The sequence below is a fragment of the Dermochelys coriacea genome, chromosome 6 (genome assembly GCF_009764565.3).
Source record: "Dermochelys coriacea isolate rDerCor1 chromosome 6, rDerCor1.pri.v4, whole genome shotgun sequence".
Classification (NCBI taxonomy): Eukaryota; Metazoa; Chordata; order Testudines; family Dermochelyidae; genus Dermochelys; species Dermochelys coriacea.
In genome coordinates, this window is record NC_050073.1 from 33,317,235 (window position 1) to 33,332,772 (window position 15,538).

A 15,538-nucleotide genomic window follows, 5' to 3' on the forward strand; every position below is an offset into this window, starting at 1 on the left:
GAGACCCGCGCCAGTCCGCCCGCCCAAGCGCTCCCCGGCGCTGGTCAAAAGCGCGCCCAGCAGCATCAGCAGCGCTACATCCGGGTCCCGCCCGCAACCCGAGCGCTGAGCCACTGCTGACTCCGCCCCCTCATCGGACACGCACGCCCCGCCTCCCCCTCCCCAGCCCCCACCTAGACCTTCTGTGGGGCGGGAGGAAAACTGCGAAGTCCCTTTCTGATTGGGTCCCTCTCCTTGGGCGTGTGCGAATTGGTCGGAGTTCTAAGGGGCTGGTCCTGGAGGCCCGCTTGCAGGCCATTGGACGGCGACCTTTGAGAGCGGCTCGCTCATTGGCGGAGAAGGGCGCTCGGTCTCGGGCCGGGGGGAGAAGCTATTGGCTGGAAAGTAGGTTAGTGGTGCGACGTTCAGTGGCAAGCCAGGCGGAAAGTAGGTCAGGGACGGGGGTGCCTGCGCTGCTCATAGCCCTCACCGCGTCGCCGAGGGGCACCGACCCCCTCCCCCCATACGGTGAGGAGAGAGGGGTGGGGAGGAGGGGCTGGTGCCGGTCAGGGACCCGGGAGGGGGGCAGAGAAGGGGGGGGGACTCCTGTCAGAGCGGGGAAGAGGTTACCGTCAGGGAGAGTGCGGGGGCGAGAGGCGGGGGGCGCTTCCTTTCCGGAGTCCAAGAGAGACTGGGGGCGAGGGGAGTGTGGGGGAGGCGGAGGAGGGTGGTGGCGTGTGTGTACATGGAGGGGTCAGGGGAAGGGAGTGGGGTGTTGGGTTACGTGTGTGTGTGTGTGTATGGAGGAGTGGGGGTGTATCTTGGGGGCGTACGGAGGGGTGTATGTTGGGACTTCGGGGATGTATGGAGGGGTGGAGGCAAGGGGGTTGGGGTATATAGAGGGTCTGGGCGTGGGGGGTGTATGGAGGGGTGTAGGTTGTTTGTATGGGGGGAGAGGTTGTTTGTGGACACCCAACAGAAATATATATTACACACACACACACACACACTTGTATGTGTGTATATATACATACACACACACACACACACTCTATCTACATTGGAGGTCACCAATCCCCCTGCCCCCCCCCCCTCGCAATCCCCAGTGTACATAGTTTTCAATGCTTCCTGAGGGAAGAGGTGGTGGAATAGACAGAGTGCCTCCTTCTGAATGGAGAGCAGCATCCCCTCCCTTCCAGACATGGATACGGCACACTGACTGGTTCGACTTGGGGTTTATTTTTGTTAAATAACCCCCTGCTGTATGGTATAATAAATGACAACAGTTAACCATAAGCATGTTATATAAGAACCTAATGAAATACTAAGAAGCCAAACAGAATGAAATGGGCTTATTATTACACAGAAGGAGAAGCTGCAGGTGGATTCCACTGCTTATAGTTTACATGGTGGAAGATGTCATGCATCAGTTCTTAGTGCTCAGAGCAGAGATCGGCAACCTTTGAGAAGTGGCATGCCAAGTCTTCATTAATTTAAGGTTTGGCATGCCAATAATACATTTTATATTTACAGGGGCCAGCAGACAGAACCCCAGGCTGGCAGCGGGCTGAGCGGGGCTGGCGGCCGGGACCCCGGCTGGCAGCAGAGTGCTGCCAAAAATCAGCTCACGTGCCGCCTTTGGCGCATGTGCTGCAGGTTGCCGACCCCTGGCTTAGACTCTATCTTAGTACATTGGTTAAAATAATTTGCTTTACTTGTAAATCTGAAGTAATTGTAATAATTCTGTGCTGAAAATGTCCAGTGCTGGAACAAAGTGTGGTTCGGTCCCCTCATGTGCTCTCCCAAGTGTGAGGGCTCCCAGCCTCCCCGTAAGCAGTATTTGAATAAACTCTTTCACCATTTTGCAGAGTCAGAAGAAGAAAGAGTGGGGCAAAGAGTAGTAGGCCAGAGAGTCTTGCTGTTTGATCATATTTAAAGTGGTTGGCAGTCTTCAAATTTGCCTTGCTCTCTTACTTAGCAGAGTTGAATTCAATCACTGAACCAAAGCGTATTGGTCCCTCTTTATCTAGGTCACCTGTGGGCCTGCTATCCCACAGTTGGCTGTCTCTACTGTCTACCATAAATAAACCTGGTGAAGGGTTTGCTTATGTGAAGAATGGGATAGTGTATTGAACAAAAAATGTATATAGTAAACATATTTATAGTAGGACTCAGAGGCCCAGTAGAGGTCCCCTTGTGTTAGAACAGTGATTTTTCAAACTTTTTCTCACTTCCGGGCCCTTAAAAATTTTCAAATGGAGGTGTGGACACCTCTGGAAATCTTAAACATAGTCTGCGGACCCCAGGTTGAAAACCACTGTTCTATAGTAATGATAACCTTTTGTTGACTCCCAGGGGTCTGTGGACCGCAGGTTGAAAACCACTGTGTTAGAAAGTAAGAGACTGTCCCTGCCCCAGTGATCTAAATGATGGCTGATAAGTTTAGAATTTTTCACTTAGTTGGTGGGGTGTTTTTTCCCCCCAGTGCTTGCTTTTTTTAATAAAAAAGATGTTTTACTCTTGATTAGCTGTTTGGAAGTTGTCATATTTAGTACTGTTGCTGCTCAGGATGTTCCTTGGTAGCTGTTATTTGTATCCATGGTGTCTTCTGTTGATCTTGATGCTGGCATTTAATAAAGCATGGGCTGCGAAAGTAAATATAATACACTTTAATAAAATGTACTAATGTACTGAGAACAATTACTGTGGCTTCCTAATACAATAATTTTTATTTTTAATTGGTTTATAATTGGTAAACCAAATTTCTTAAGTCCCATTTGAGAACAGTAGAAATTCATCTCTTCAGATACCTCCACTTTCTACTAAATTATTCAAATTCCAGAATTTAAAAACCCTGTATTTCCCCTCTTTAACTTTCAATATGTCAAGTAGCTGAAGGATGCATAAACAAGAATCAGCTCTCCTAAAGCTTCTAACACACACCCAGAATACATTCCGCGCTCCCCAGTTTTGAGAACCTCTGTTTTATTGGACCCAATTCTGTTGGTGAGAGAGACAAGCTTTCGAGCTTACACAGAAGAAGCTCTTCTTCTTGAAGCTTGAAAACTTGGTTCTCTCACCAACAGAAGTTGGTCCAGTAAAAGATATTACCTCACCCACCTTGTCTCTCTAATCCTGAAAGTATAATAACCATCCAAAAGAATAATATTCAAGCTTTTGTCACTACAAACTATATCTAATCAGTAAAACTAATATGAACATTAGACTATCTTTAATGAGAACTGCTATCTTAATACTGTCCTTTAAGACTTAGTGTATTTCCATTTTTCTTATTAAGTCTGTATCTTTTTATGGGTTTGAGTAGCAGCCATGTTATTCTGTATCCGCAAAAAGAAAAGGAGTACTTGTCGCACCTTAGAGATTAACAAATTTATTTGAGCATAAGCTTTCGTGAGCTACAGCTCACTTCATCGGATGATCTTTTTCTGGTGTATTATACCAAATTAACTCTCAAAATTCTACAACAGTACCTTTGATTTTTGGCCTAGAAGTGCCAATATCTGTTTGAGAGTTGAATAGACTGATGCTATCGCTACACTACAGCTTAAGTTGACATAATTTATGTCGCTTGTGGCTAAATCACACCCCTCCCCCTGAGCGACATAACATGCCTACTTAAGCACCAGTATGGACAGCACTATGTCAGCAGGAGAGCTTCTCCCACTGACATAGCTACCACCACTTCAAGGGGCTGGAATAATTAAGCTGACGGGAGAGTGCTCTCAAAATCGGGCCCATAGCATTCACTAACTATGAACACTGTAAAAACAATAGCTAAGAATGAGTTATAGTTGTTGTTCTGTTCCTCATAACTTTATCAAAAACTTTTGGACTGAAGTTTTCCAAGTATGATTTTAGCCCCAAACAAGTTTTTTGTTTTTGTTTTGTTTTGTTTTCAAAAATTTGATCAATCTATTCAGGTTGAGTTATGAATCTGCATAAAAATGTCATGTAGATGAAGGATGCGTAAACAAGAATCATTTCTCCTAAAGCTTTTCTTTCTCACACACACACACAACTATCCAAGCTTAAAGAGAAAGTTGTATATTTTAAAAAACAAGTTACGACTTTTTTAAAGTTGGCATATTCACTCATACACCTAGAGTACTTTCTACTTGGCTTTCTACAGGGATGACTAAACTGGCTCAAAATTTTCAGATATTTGCAGATATGGCTGCCTTCTGCTCCCTTTACTAATTTTTTCTCCCTTGAAAGCAAGGGAAGTTAAATGCAAAATCTAATGGCAAGGTTGAAGAACTTGGAATAGAAGTCCTAAATTTCAAAGAGTTTTTAACACAAAACATGAACTTGGCAGAACTGTGCATGCAGTGTTCTAGTTCTCCTGATGAAATGTGTACCCTCATGTAGTGTTGTTTAAATGTGAGAGATTCAGGAAAAACAACAAGTTAACAATGTGTTTTGAAATCTTAACTTTTGCTGTATTTAATTGAAAAATTCTAGTTTTAAAGGTTGGGGAAATTGTATGTTTTGGGTTTTCAAGTAATCTAATATAGCCTATAAAGAAATCTCTTTTATAAAAACCATGGCTAGTTAACTGTTTAACCTTAAACTATGATGGCTGATTCTGCATTAAATACACCCTGCTGTATAAAAATGACACCTACTTGGGTATATTTCCACAGCTTTTCCATCAGATTACGTGCACAACTCTAACAATAGGAGCTACATATTTTATCTGATGTTTTAATCCAATCTGTGAAAAGAAATGTAATGTTAGGCTACATGTTCAGGGCCCAGGCTCCATCTCCTTGGAAACCTGATCTTTCACTCAACGTTGTAAGCTTAATTTGTCTATTTAATCAATTTTTAACAACAGATGCAAAACCTCGAAGCAGCTACCACTAGGTTTCAGCAGTTTGACAGCTTCATGATGGACTTAATAAACTGGAACAAGACGTTAGTTGTGGCCTTTGAGAAAATTGATGGCTAACGTAGTTGTCTTTGCACTAATTCGGACAGTAGCTAATATCTAAAAACAAATTTCAAACTACATTATAACACACAACTTTCAGTGATTGTGTTTAACTAAAGAATCTGAAGAGTAAAAATCTAATAAATTTTCCTCCTTCCCTCCGCCCCCAGGTTAGCAATGCCTAGGAAGGTCATCTGTTGTTAGCCCGTGTTCCATGTTTTTTCTCATTTGCAACTACAGTGGGTATTTCTTAGGGTATGTCTTCACTACCCGCTGGATCAGCGGGCAGCGATCAATCCAGCGCGGGGATCAATTTATCGCGTCTTGTCTCGAGGCTATAAATTGAGCCCCAAGCACTCTCCCGTCAATTCCTGTACTCCAGCGCTGCGAGAGGCGCAGGCAGAGTCGACGGGGGAGCGTCAGCAGTTGACTCACTGCGGTGGAGACACCATGGTAAATCGATCTAAGTATGTCACTAAGTTGTGTAACTTAGATCGATTCCCCCACCCAGTGTAGACCAGGGCTTAGTCAGCATACAAATTCTGCGAAACCTTTTGAGCTCCTGATGTTTGAAAAGCTTGGTATTAAGTGTCTCCGATGTCTGAGGTAACGCTGGCCGCTGACTCAGAGTCAGAACAACTTATGAACCTGGGCTGATGCCACAGTGTAGTTTGGAGGGGAAGGAGGAGTTTCTAGTAGGAAGGATGCCAATGGGCTTCTTTTAGAGCAAGAAGAAAAGGAGTACTTGTGGCACCTTAGAGACTAAGAAATATCATTCACAGGAGTTAAAGCAGTAAATGGCATACTCCATTTTAAATGGCCCAGTCAGTCTGCATTTCTTATTAACTTTCTAAAGAAGACTACATGAACAAGTATAAACAGTGATAAAATATGATTTACTTTTCATAACATGTCATTGCTTATGGCAACATTTTCTTTGCCTGTCATTAAATTAGCAAGATTTCCATTGATTTGGGGCTTTTTAATAGCAGCTTATGTGAAGGAAGTACTGTTGTCTGAAAGCTTAATCTTAAGGTAAATATTTAATAGTACACTTCTGGTATGGCTACTGTGAAATATAATTCCCATTAAGTAGTTATTGTATCATTGTGGAGGAGTATTTCTAACATTTGTCATGTTAAAGAATGGTAGTTTCACAGTTTCTGAATAGTTTGCATTGGCATCATATCCTCCAAGCCATTTTGTAATAATCCTGCCATTGAGGTTTTTAGATTTCAGATACATGACAGATTTCACAGTCTTCAGCTATGATTTTTGAAATGAAAGTTAGGGGAAAAACAGCTAATGCAATCTATGTATTTTGTATTTTAAAGCTGATTTAGAGGTATTGTCACCTTGGGGCTGATGTGCTTTTTTGCAGTTTCAGTGAATTACTATATTATAGATTATCAATTTTGCTAAGAATCGAAGACGTACCATGCAGTAATTGAGCACTAGATTTTTTTTTTTAATGAAAGTTGCTCTTCACCTTAGAAAACCTATGTTTTGAATCCTTCATGAGTTGTATGGGAGAATTCAGATTCCAAGAAGACTCAACTAATGATGCAAGTTTTACAATTAGCTTTATTTTTTAATGAAGTAATTCTTCTGCCACGAGACTTTTAAACAGACTAGTTATTTATGCAGAATATAGTCTGTGCTCCAGTCCAGAAAAAACAAAAATGCAGAGTTGGATGTAATTGTTCCAGGTTAGTGTTATGAGCTTACTTAAAGACTGGTATTATCATTCAAACAAAGACTTATATTGTCAGTTCTGGACCAGACGACTGAAGGAGTTTTCAGTCTTTAAACTACCTATTGGATAGAGGAGTCACTGTCATCTTGAGATATACTGAACTTAAAATGAGTTAAAAGAAGTTTTAACTATTGCACCTGCTCCCAAGTGCTCCTACCATTTAAAAAAAATCCAATCACATTTTCCTGTTTTTTATATTTTAGCTGATTCTTTCCTTTGTGGTGAAAGAGATCCCCACAAACAGGAAAAGCTTATTGACTATAAGAGAAACTGAATACACACAAAGTATGATCAAATGCTTTTCCAATTTTATACAAGATGCTAGTATATTTGAAGAAATGTAGTTTATTTTAAGGATTCTTTAAATAGCCCGATTATTCATTAAACATCTATATGAATATTTAATAACTTGCTCTTGGAAGAGCTTTAATATACAAATATTCTGCATGGGGGAAATTACAGAAAGCCCAAGTCCATTCTTAGAATAAAAAGTTCTACTATCTGAACACCTTAAGTTGTGCATATAAAAGTTTCAGCCAGCCTTTCTTTGTCTGTACTGTTCTGTTTTCTGAGTGTTCCATTTCTTTCAATAAGACTAAGTAGTGAAATGAACTGAGGAGGAATATAAGGAGAGAAGATGGAGTGGACCAATTACACCAGCGGAGGGCAATCTGCAACCTACAGGCCGCACGCAGTGCATCAGGGTAATCCATTGGTGGGCCGCCAGACAGTTTGTTTATACTTGCATGGCCGCTCGCAGCTCCCAGTGGCTGCGGTTCGCCATTCCCGGCTAATGGGAGCTGTGGGAAGCAGCAGCCAGGCACGCGCTGCTTCCCACAGCTCCCATTGGCCGGGAATGGCAAACTACAGCCACTGGGAGCTGCGGGAGGCTGTGCAAATGTAAACAAACGGTCTGGCAGCCCACCAGTGGATTACCCTGATGGGCCGCAGGTTGCCCACCACTGAATTATACCTCTCACAATGTCACAGTAAGATCTTCCAAGGACATGAGTGAGTATAAAAATCAGAAGCGCAGTGCCAATGATACATGAACTACTTATGGGACACAGCATCAGATATATTCATGGGTCAGCACTGGAATCCTATGGGTATGTCTACTCTGCAAAATAAAACCTGTGGCTGGCCCGTGCCAGCCAAACTTGGTCTTTCGAGGCTTGGGCTGTGGGGCTGTTTCATTGCTGTGTAGACTTCTGGGCTTGAGCCCTTGCAGAGTCCTAGAGCCCGGGCTCCAGTACTAGTCCGGAAGTCTGTACAGCCATGAAACAGCCCTGCAGTCCGAGCCCTGTGAGCCCAAGTTGGTTGGAATGCGCCAGCCGCAGGTTTCTCTTTACTTTGTACCCAAAGAAGACTGTGGGTAAAAACTGTTGTACTTTGGGTCAGTGTCTGGGTGTACAGTTTAACTAATATTATAAAGATATTTAATATATGGTATGAAATAGTGGACTTATTGCTGGAGTGTCTCCTTGTTGCTAGGCTTGGCATAGCAGCTCTCTCTCTCTCTCTCTCTCTCTCTCTGCCTATTGCCCCCTGCTGATGGCTGCTCTGGTCTTCCAGTAGTTCACCTCTTCCTGTGACTTGGTCCTCTGCCACGTTCTTCATTCGTTCTTTGTTAGCCAAGTTGTGTTTTTTTTTTTTTTTTTTTTTTAATATCCTTTCACTCAGTCTAGTGCAGTGGTTTTCAACCTGTGGTCTGCAGATCCCTGGGGTCTGCAGACTATAGCTAAGATTTCCCAAGAAGTCCTTACCTCCATTTGAAATTTTTTAGCAGTCTGCAAATGAAAAAAGTTTGAAAATAACTCTTTAGTATCCTTAAAGAAATGCCACAAAGCTTCCCTTCTCTTCTTCCCACTCCCCCCCTTCCCCCCCTTTCTGTTTCCCTAACATTCTCATTAGTCTCTTTAAGGAAAAATTGAGTTGGCTTGGAATCAAAGACTTCCTAAGAAACTTTCCTTCCATAGAATATTGCCCACAAGTAGAACATGATCAACAGTTACTTTGGTTTTGCACACACTACACAGCCTTTATGTCTTTTTAATAAGTTTAATTTTCCATTTAAGGCAGAGTGAGCTGCTAACACTCTACAAATGAATACTTCACTTTTCTATCGTGATTGAATAGTATTATTTCTGATTTTTAAGCATACATCATAGAACTTCCATCCTTTTTGTTTCTTTAGTCCATAGTTCTTGCCATTCTTTTGTAAGCTTTTGGTGACCACACTTTTAGATACCCTTAAGTAGGCAAGTATCTTAATATTCACTTCCTTGTTTTTTTAGAGCATGATTTGCTGCTTTGTCAGCCATCTCATTTTCAGATATTCCAATACTTGCCTGAATCAATGCTATTGCTCCACAGATATTTGCTTGCGTTATTTCTGTAGTTAGGAGAATTATTTCACTTATGCCATTTGTGCTTTCTAAAGTCCCTGTTCTGATTTGTCATTATGCCTGACAAGGAATCTGATAAAATTACAGCTACAGTCAGTTGCTCGTATCTTATGCAGGTTAATGCCAATGTTTTTCCCATTAGTTCAGTTTTCAGAACAGCCACATCATTTGATAGCCTTTTAAATTTCTTTGAGTAGCAGCCATGTTAGTCTATATTCGCAAAAAGAAAAGGAGTACTTGTGGCACCTTAAATGCATCCGATGAAGTGAGCTGTAGCTCACGAAAGCTTATGCTCAAATAAATTTGTTAGTCTCTAAGGTGCCACAAGTATTCCTTTTTCTTTTTAGACTTCTGTATTCCAAGAATAGGAACATAGTATGCAGTTCCTACTCTACCTGTGCTGTCATCTTTTGATTCATTGGTATAGACTTGGCAAAGCTGCCTCCCTTTTTCATAAATAAAATTCAGAAATGTGATTAGTTATAATATTTGTTTTTTTCCTTCCCTTTGGTTTTTTCATACTATTCCAAATCTACAAATGTGGGATATAAGTGTCCAGCTGTAATTTGATTTTCCATGACTGGAAAGTTTTAGTTCTCATTTTTTTTGTTTTCAAATATCTCCTTTACCCATTTTTAACTCTAATAATATGAGGAAATCTCTGGCAATCCATATCATTTTGTCTACTGAGCTCCCAGCAAGCCTCATAAAGCTGTTGGGTGCTTCTGTTTCCATGATTCCCTTTGACCGTTGTCCAAAAGGTTAGATCTGATAGTTTCATCCTTAGATTTATAGGTGCTTCTACAGTGGCTATTTGCAACAAACACGCTCTGGTGGTGGTATCGTTGAGCACATGCCAATCACAGAGGTTGGGTCTGGAGCAGTTACATGTTTCTAAGAGTTGTTTTTGAGGCTCAACCAAAAGCTTGGTATCCATAGTCTAAAACTAGTCTTATCAATGCTCTATACATCATCAATACCTTCTTATCTGTACCTTATTTGTTTCCAGCTATACTTTTAAGCAAGTTCAGCCTACTTTTACACTTTTGCATTATATTGTCTGTGTGACCTTTCCAAGTTAACTTATTATCAAGACTATTCTTAGGAACATAATTCAAAAGTTTATTTGAATATTTTCACCATGAAGAAATAAATTCCATTCATCCCTAATTTTCTTCCAGATTAAAAACATTTTGCTTTGCTTTTGCATCAGGTTTCTGAAATTGTATGGAGGACCGGTTAGGGGAGGCTGTGTCTCCACAAACAGCCAGACATGACCTGGTCCCCGCCCCCAATCTGCCCCCCCATGCTTCTTGCCCCCTGGCTGCCCCATCTAACCCCCCCCCTTCCTGACAGTCCCCCCGGGACTCCTGCCTCATCCACCCTGTCTCCTGACTGTCCCTGGAACCCCCTTCCCTGACTGCCAGCCGCCACCCCATCCAACCCCTCCTCTCCTTCCTGACTACCCCCCGGGACCCCTGCCCTCATTCAACGCCCCTGTTCCCCACCCCCCCGAACTCCCCTGCCCCCTTACCGCGCTGTCTGGAGCACCGGTGGTTGGCCACGCGGCTGCACCAGGACAGATGGCTGTGCAGCACAGAGCACCGGGTCAGGCCGGGCTCTACAGCTGCACTGCCCCAGGAGCTCGCAGCCACCCCGCTCAGAGCATTGCGCCAGCGGCACAGTGAGCTGAGGCTGCGGGGGAGGGGGAACAGCAGGGGAGGGGCTGGGGGCTAGCCTCAGGGGCAGGGCAGGACGGTCCCACGGGCCATAGTTTGCCCACCTCTGCTCTAACCATTGTCTGGCATTCTTCACTTTCTCCTGGTCACAGTATTTTCCCTAAGGTTTGTGTGATATATTCTCCTCTATACTAGGATTCCCCACATATATTTTCTTCCCTTGGTTATAGGATCCAAACTGGACAATACCAGTCTTCCTTTTGTCTGGTTCTAATCTCTCTGCCAGGGTTATGACCACCTCCCATCTGACCACAGTGGAGATTGGGTGAAGAGGAATATCTTCCTTCCTTTTCTTTCTCTTTCTGTCTCAGAAACCCTAGGGGCTCCAGGGGCTCTGCATACTCTATTACAATGCCCTGGGTAACTTCATTCACCCACTTCTGCAACTTCTTTCTTGGCCTCCTCCTGGCTTTGTCTCAGCCTTCTACCTGCTGTGAAGGACTGCAGGAAGAATCTGCCACTGTCACCCAGCCTTATGCATAGTTGTTTATGGAGAGACCCTGCCTTTTGTCTCCTCCCTTTAGTAGAGATCCAAAACCTATTACTTTTCAGGCTCTTTAGCACAGCCTGGCCCTTTTCCAGGAACTCTCAGAAGAACCACTGCAAGTCTTGATCCTTACTTCCTTTCTCTTTCACTGAGGAACAGGAATTGCTTTTTTTTCCCCCCCCTCCTGCTTCCTTTCCCAGAATGCAATGCTGCCAAACCTACAATTTAAAACAATCCCTATATGTAGATTTACACAGACTGTTACAGACTTGGAATTAATTAAATGGAAAAGTTGTCTACATTGCCACTGTTCCTTATGGTGTATATTCTTTAAAAACACTTATCTTCGGCTCTTGGTATTAATTCAGAACCCCAGAAAATCACTTTAGTCTCTGTAGCAGATAGTTTTGCACCTAGTGTTCCTAAATGGCACTCTTATTAAAAAGCCTTAGGACAGTAGGTAATCTTACTTCCCACTGAAATGAAAAATTAGTTAAGGACAATTTCAGCCTTTATCCAGTACAGTGTGGCTTTTGTGCGTTATGCCAGACCTTTAACAACTTAATGTAAAAACAAACTGAAGTTTTCTGGTTTCAGATTCTGTCTGTCACAAATTGTAGTGTCTGTTATGTTTCCATGTAGGAATTTTGCCTATTTATTTATTTTTTTTAAATTGTTAACAAACCACTGTTAAAATGACTTCCATGGCATGATTTTAAAACTCATGTAATTGAGGAAATTCAGATGTCTGTTACTTGATTCTCCACTAAGCATTGCAGTATTATACGCTGTGTGAATGGAGTGGGGAGATAGCTAGCTGCATCCCGCAGTAGCTGTACAATAGTATGGAAATTTATCAATAAACTTAAATGTGTAAGGATATTGACACATGTTATTCTGATTTATTTCTCATAACATTTCTATTATGTGAAATAGATTCCCTGTTTTAGTTGCTGTTATAAAAATTAAATGGTTGTTGAATATCTGTTTACTTTAGGAACATAGGATTTGCATATGAGATCGGTCCAGCGAGTCCAGTGTCTTAGGTGCCATGGGGAGTTCCAAATGCTTCAGAGGAAGGTGCAAACATTCTCTTAAGGGCAATTATAGATAAACTGCCCATAGAACAGTGGTGTCAAACACCCAGTGTGCAGAGGATCCAGCTATCTTAAGGTATTTATTTGGTCCCCTTGGCAGATCCAAATTCTACATAATTTAAGCATTCTTTGAGAGACAAAGGAGGGAGTATTGAATTGTGATGGTGGTTTTGGTTTTTTTTGTTTTGTTTTGGGACAACCAAAAGGGCTAGAAAAACCTTTAAAATGTGAGCAGAATGTAAACCAGTGCATGCTTTTCTCTTTGAATTTGCAAACAGCCTGAAACAGCTCAGATAGCTAACCTTGTTTAAGACAGTGATGCTTAAGCATCACTCTGACACTTAAATTGTTTGAATATCTAGCTTTTAAGTACTCAGCTGTGTGCCTAATTTCTGCAGTTCTAGAAACTGTGTGTATGATCAACTATTTACATACACCAGTGGCCAAACAAAGGGAGCAATAGCGGTGGTCCTAAAAGTGCCTGGCATTGTTTTTCCCCACTGAGTGGAACAATAACTTTACTAATTAAAAGTAATAATGCAGACCTCCGATTCTTATCAGTGGGTGCTTCAATGCAGTTTGAAGATAATATTTAGTCCTAATTTTTAAATCTAGCCCACTGACCATCCACAGTTAAGCTACTCAGATCATCTTCCTTGCCTGTCACTGATGACTCCTTTTTTAAATCTGTCCATCTCCTCTTGTTTCATAAGTATGTTGTCAGAATTGCTTGTTCCCTCTTTCAAGGCCCCTTCCTACTTGACTGCAGTTGTCTTGTGTTGTCCCTTGCCTCCTTTGTTCTGCCAGTCAGGTTTTCCTGTGTCTATACCTTCTTTCACACTTGTGCTTATGCATAGAATGATTCTCCCTGAATAAATCCATCAGGTTGCTATGCTCTCCTACTGGAGACTCTCCTCTCTTCCTAGCCAACCAATGACAGATTGATTATGCATCAGTTGAGGATAGCTGATTTAATGTTATTGTTTTGAATCAGTTTTTAAATGCTAACTGTCTGAAACTTTCAAGTTATGCAATTGTTAGCCTATGTAAACTGTGCTCTTGTACTCTCTCCCCATCTTCCCTCCTTTTGTTTGTCATGCTCACTTATTCAATCTTGTTCCAAATTAGATTGTAAATTCTTCCAGGAATTGGCTATCACTTACTGTGGACTGGTCCACGCTACACAGTTAGGTCAAAATAAGGTAGCTTATATAGCCCTTATGTCAGTGTCTACACTACGGTCTTCCTCCCACTGATGTAAAAGCTCTACTATGCTGACATTACTCCAACTCCACCTCTACAAGAGGCGTAAAGCTTGTGTCAATGCAGTTAGGGTGATGCAGTGTCTCTATAGACTCTTTTCAGAGTAGCAGCCGTGTTAGTCTGTATTCGTAAAAAGAAAAGGAGTACTTGTGGCACCTTAGAGACTAACAAATTTATTAGAGCTGTCTGTAAGCAAGGACTGGCCTGTCTCCCAAGATCTGTGAGAGTGATGGGTCTTCCTTCAGGATAGGTTGTAGATCCTTGATGATGAGTTGGAGAGGTTTTAGTTGGGGGCTGAAGGTGATGGCTAGTGGCGTTCTGTTGTTTTCTTTGTTGGGCCTGTCCTGTAGTAGGTGACTTCTGGGTACTCTTCTGGCTCTGTCAATCTGTTTCTTCACTTCAGCAGGTGGGTATTGTAGTTGTAGGAATGCATGATAGAGATCGCATCATCAAGGATCTACAACCTATCCTGAAGGACGACCCATCACTCTCACAGATCTTGGGAGACAGGCCAGTCCTTGCTTACAGACAGTCCCCCAATCTGAAGCAAATACTCACCAGCAACCACACACCACACAACAGAACCGCCAACCCAGGAACCTATCCTTGCAACAAAGCCCGTTGCCAACTCTGTCCACATATCTATTCAGGGGACACCATCATAGGGCCTAATCACATCAGCCACACTATCAGAGGCTCGTTCATCTGCGCATCTACCAATGTGATATATGCCATCATGTGCCAGCAATGCCCCTCTGCCATGTACATTGGCCAAACTGGACAGTCTCTACGTAAAAGAATGAATGGACACAAATCAGACGTCAAGAATTATAACATTCAAAAACCAGTTGGAGAACACTTCAATCTCTCTGGTCACTCGATTACAGACCTAAGAGTGGCTATCCTTCAACAAAAAAGCTTCAAAAACGGACTCCAACGAGAGACTGCTGAATTGGAATTAATTTGCAAACTGGATACAATTAACTTAGGCTTGAATAGAGACTAGGAATGGATGAGTCTTTACACAAAGTAAAACTATTTCCCCGTGTTATTTCTCCCCCCCACCCCACCCCCCACTGTTCCTCAGATGTTCTTGTTAACTGCTGGAAATAGCCTACCTTGCTTGTCACCATGAAAGGTTTTCCTCCTTCCCCTCCCCTGCTGCTGGTGATGGCTTATCTTAAGTGCTCACTCTCCTTACAGTTTCAGAGTAGCAGCCGTGTTAGTCTGTATTCGTAAAAAGAAAAGCAGTACTTGTGGCACCTTAGAGACTAACAAGGTGCCACAAGTACTGCTTTTCTTTTTGCGAATACAGACTAACACGGCTGCTACTCTGAAACCTGTCATTATGCAAGGCACTGAATTTAGCCGTATAGAGTGGAAATCTGTCAACTTCATGAAAAAACTCGTACAGATACAGACAGACATCATCTTCCTCTCCAAATGCAAACAGATGGACATTATACCGAAAGGACTGAAGGTAAAATGTTAGTCTCTAAGGTGCCACAAGTACTGCTTTTCTTTCTCCTTATAGTGTGTATGATAAACCCATTGTTTCATGTTCTCTGTGTATATATCAATCTCCCCTCTGTTTTTTCCACCAAATGCATCCGATGAAGTGAGCTGTAGCTCACGAAAGCTTATGCTCTAATAAATTTGTCAGTCTCTAAGGTGCCACAAGTACTCCTTTTCTTTCTGTAGACACTGTGTCCCTTACATGTCTGTAGGCTGTCTTGCCATGAAATTGACAAGAAAGCTGGGGACCTAGACACTCCAGGTCCATGCAAATGCCTGTTCTCACTTTCAGGTGACATTGTAAATAAGGCGTGGGCAGCATTATCTCCTGCAAATTTTA

The 15,538-nt window shown here is 42.3% G+C and overlaps 1 protein-coding gene across 7 annotated transcripts in view; it reads left to right on the plus strand.

Moving 5' to 3' along the window:
- The first annotated feature begins 359 nt into the window (after positions 1 to 359).
- ARNTL (aryl hydrocarbon receptor nuclear translocator like) overlaps positions 360 to 15,538 on the plus strand; it is a 91,328-nt gene continuing 76,149 nt past the window's right edge. For 2 of the 7 annotated variants that reach the window (XM_043515725.1, XM_043515724.1), the window contains exon 1: positions 386 to 507. The gene's annotated coding sequence lies outside the window, so the exon portion shown is untranslated. Of the gene's footprint in view, positions 508 to 12,320; positions 12,497 to 15,538 lie in introns of all 7 variants that reach the window. The other 5 variants (XM_038404617.2, XM_038404620.2, XM_043515722.1 and 2 more) reach the window with 5 other exon arrangements.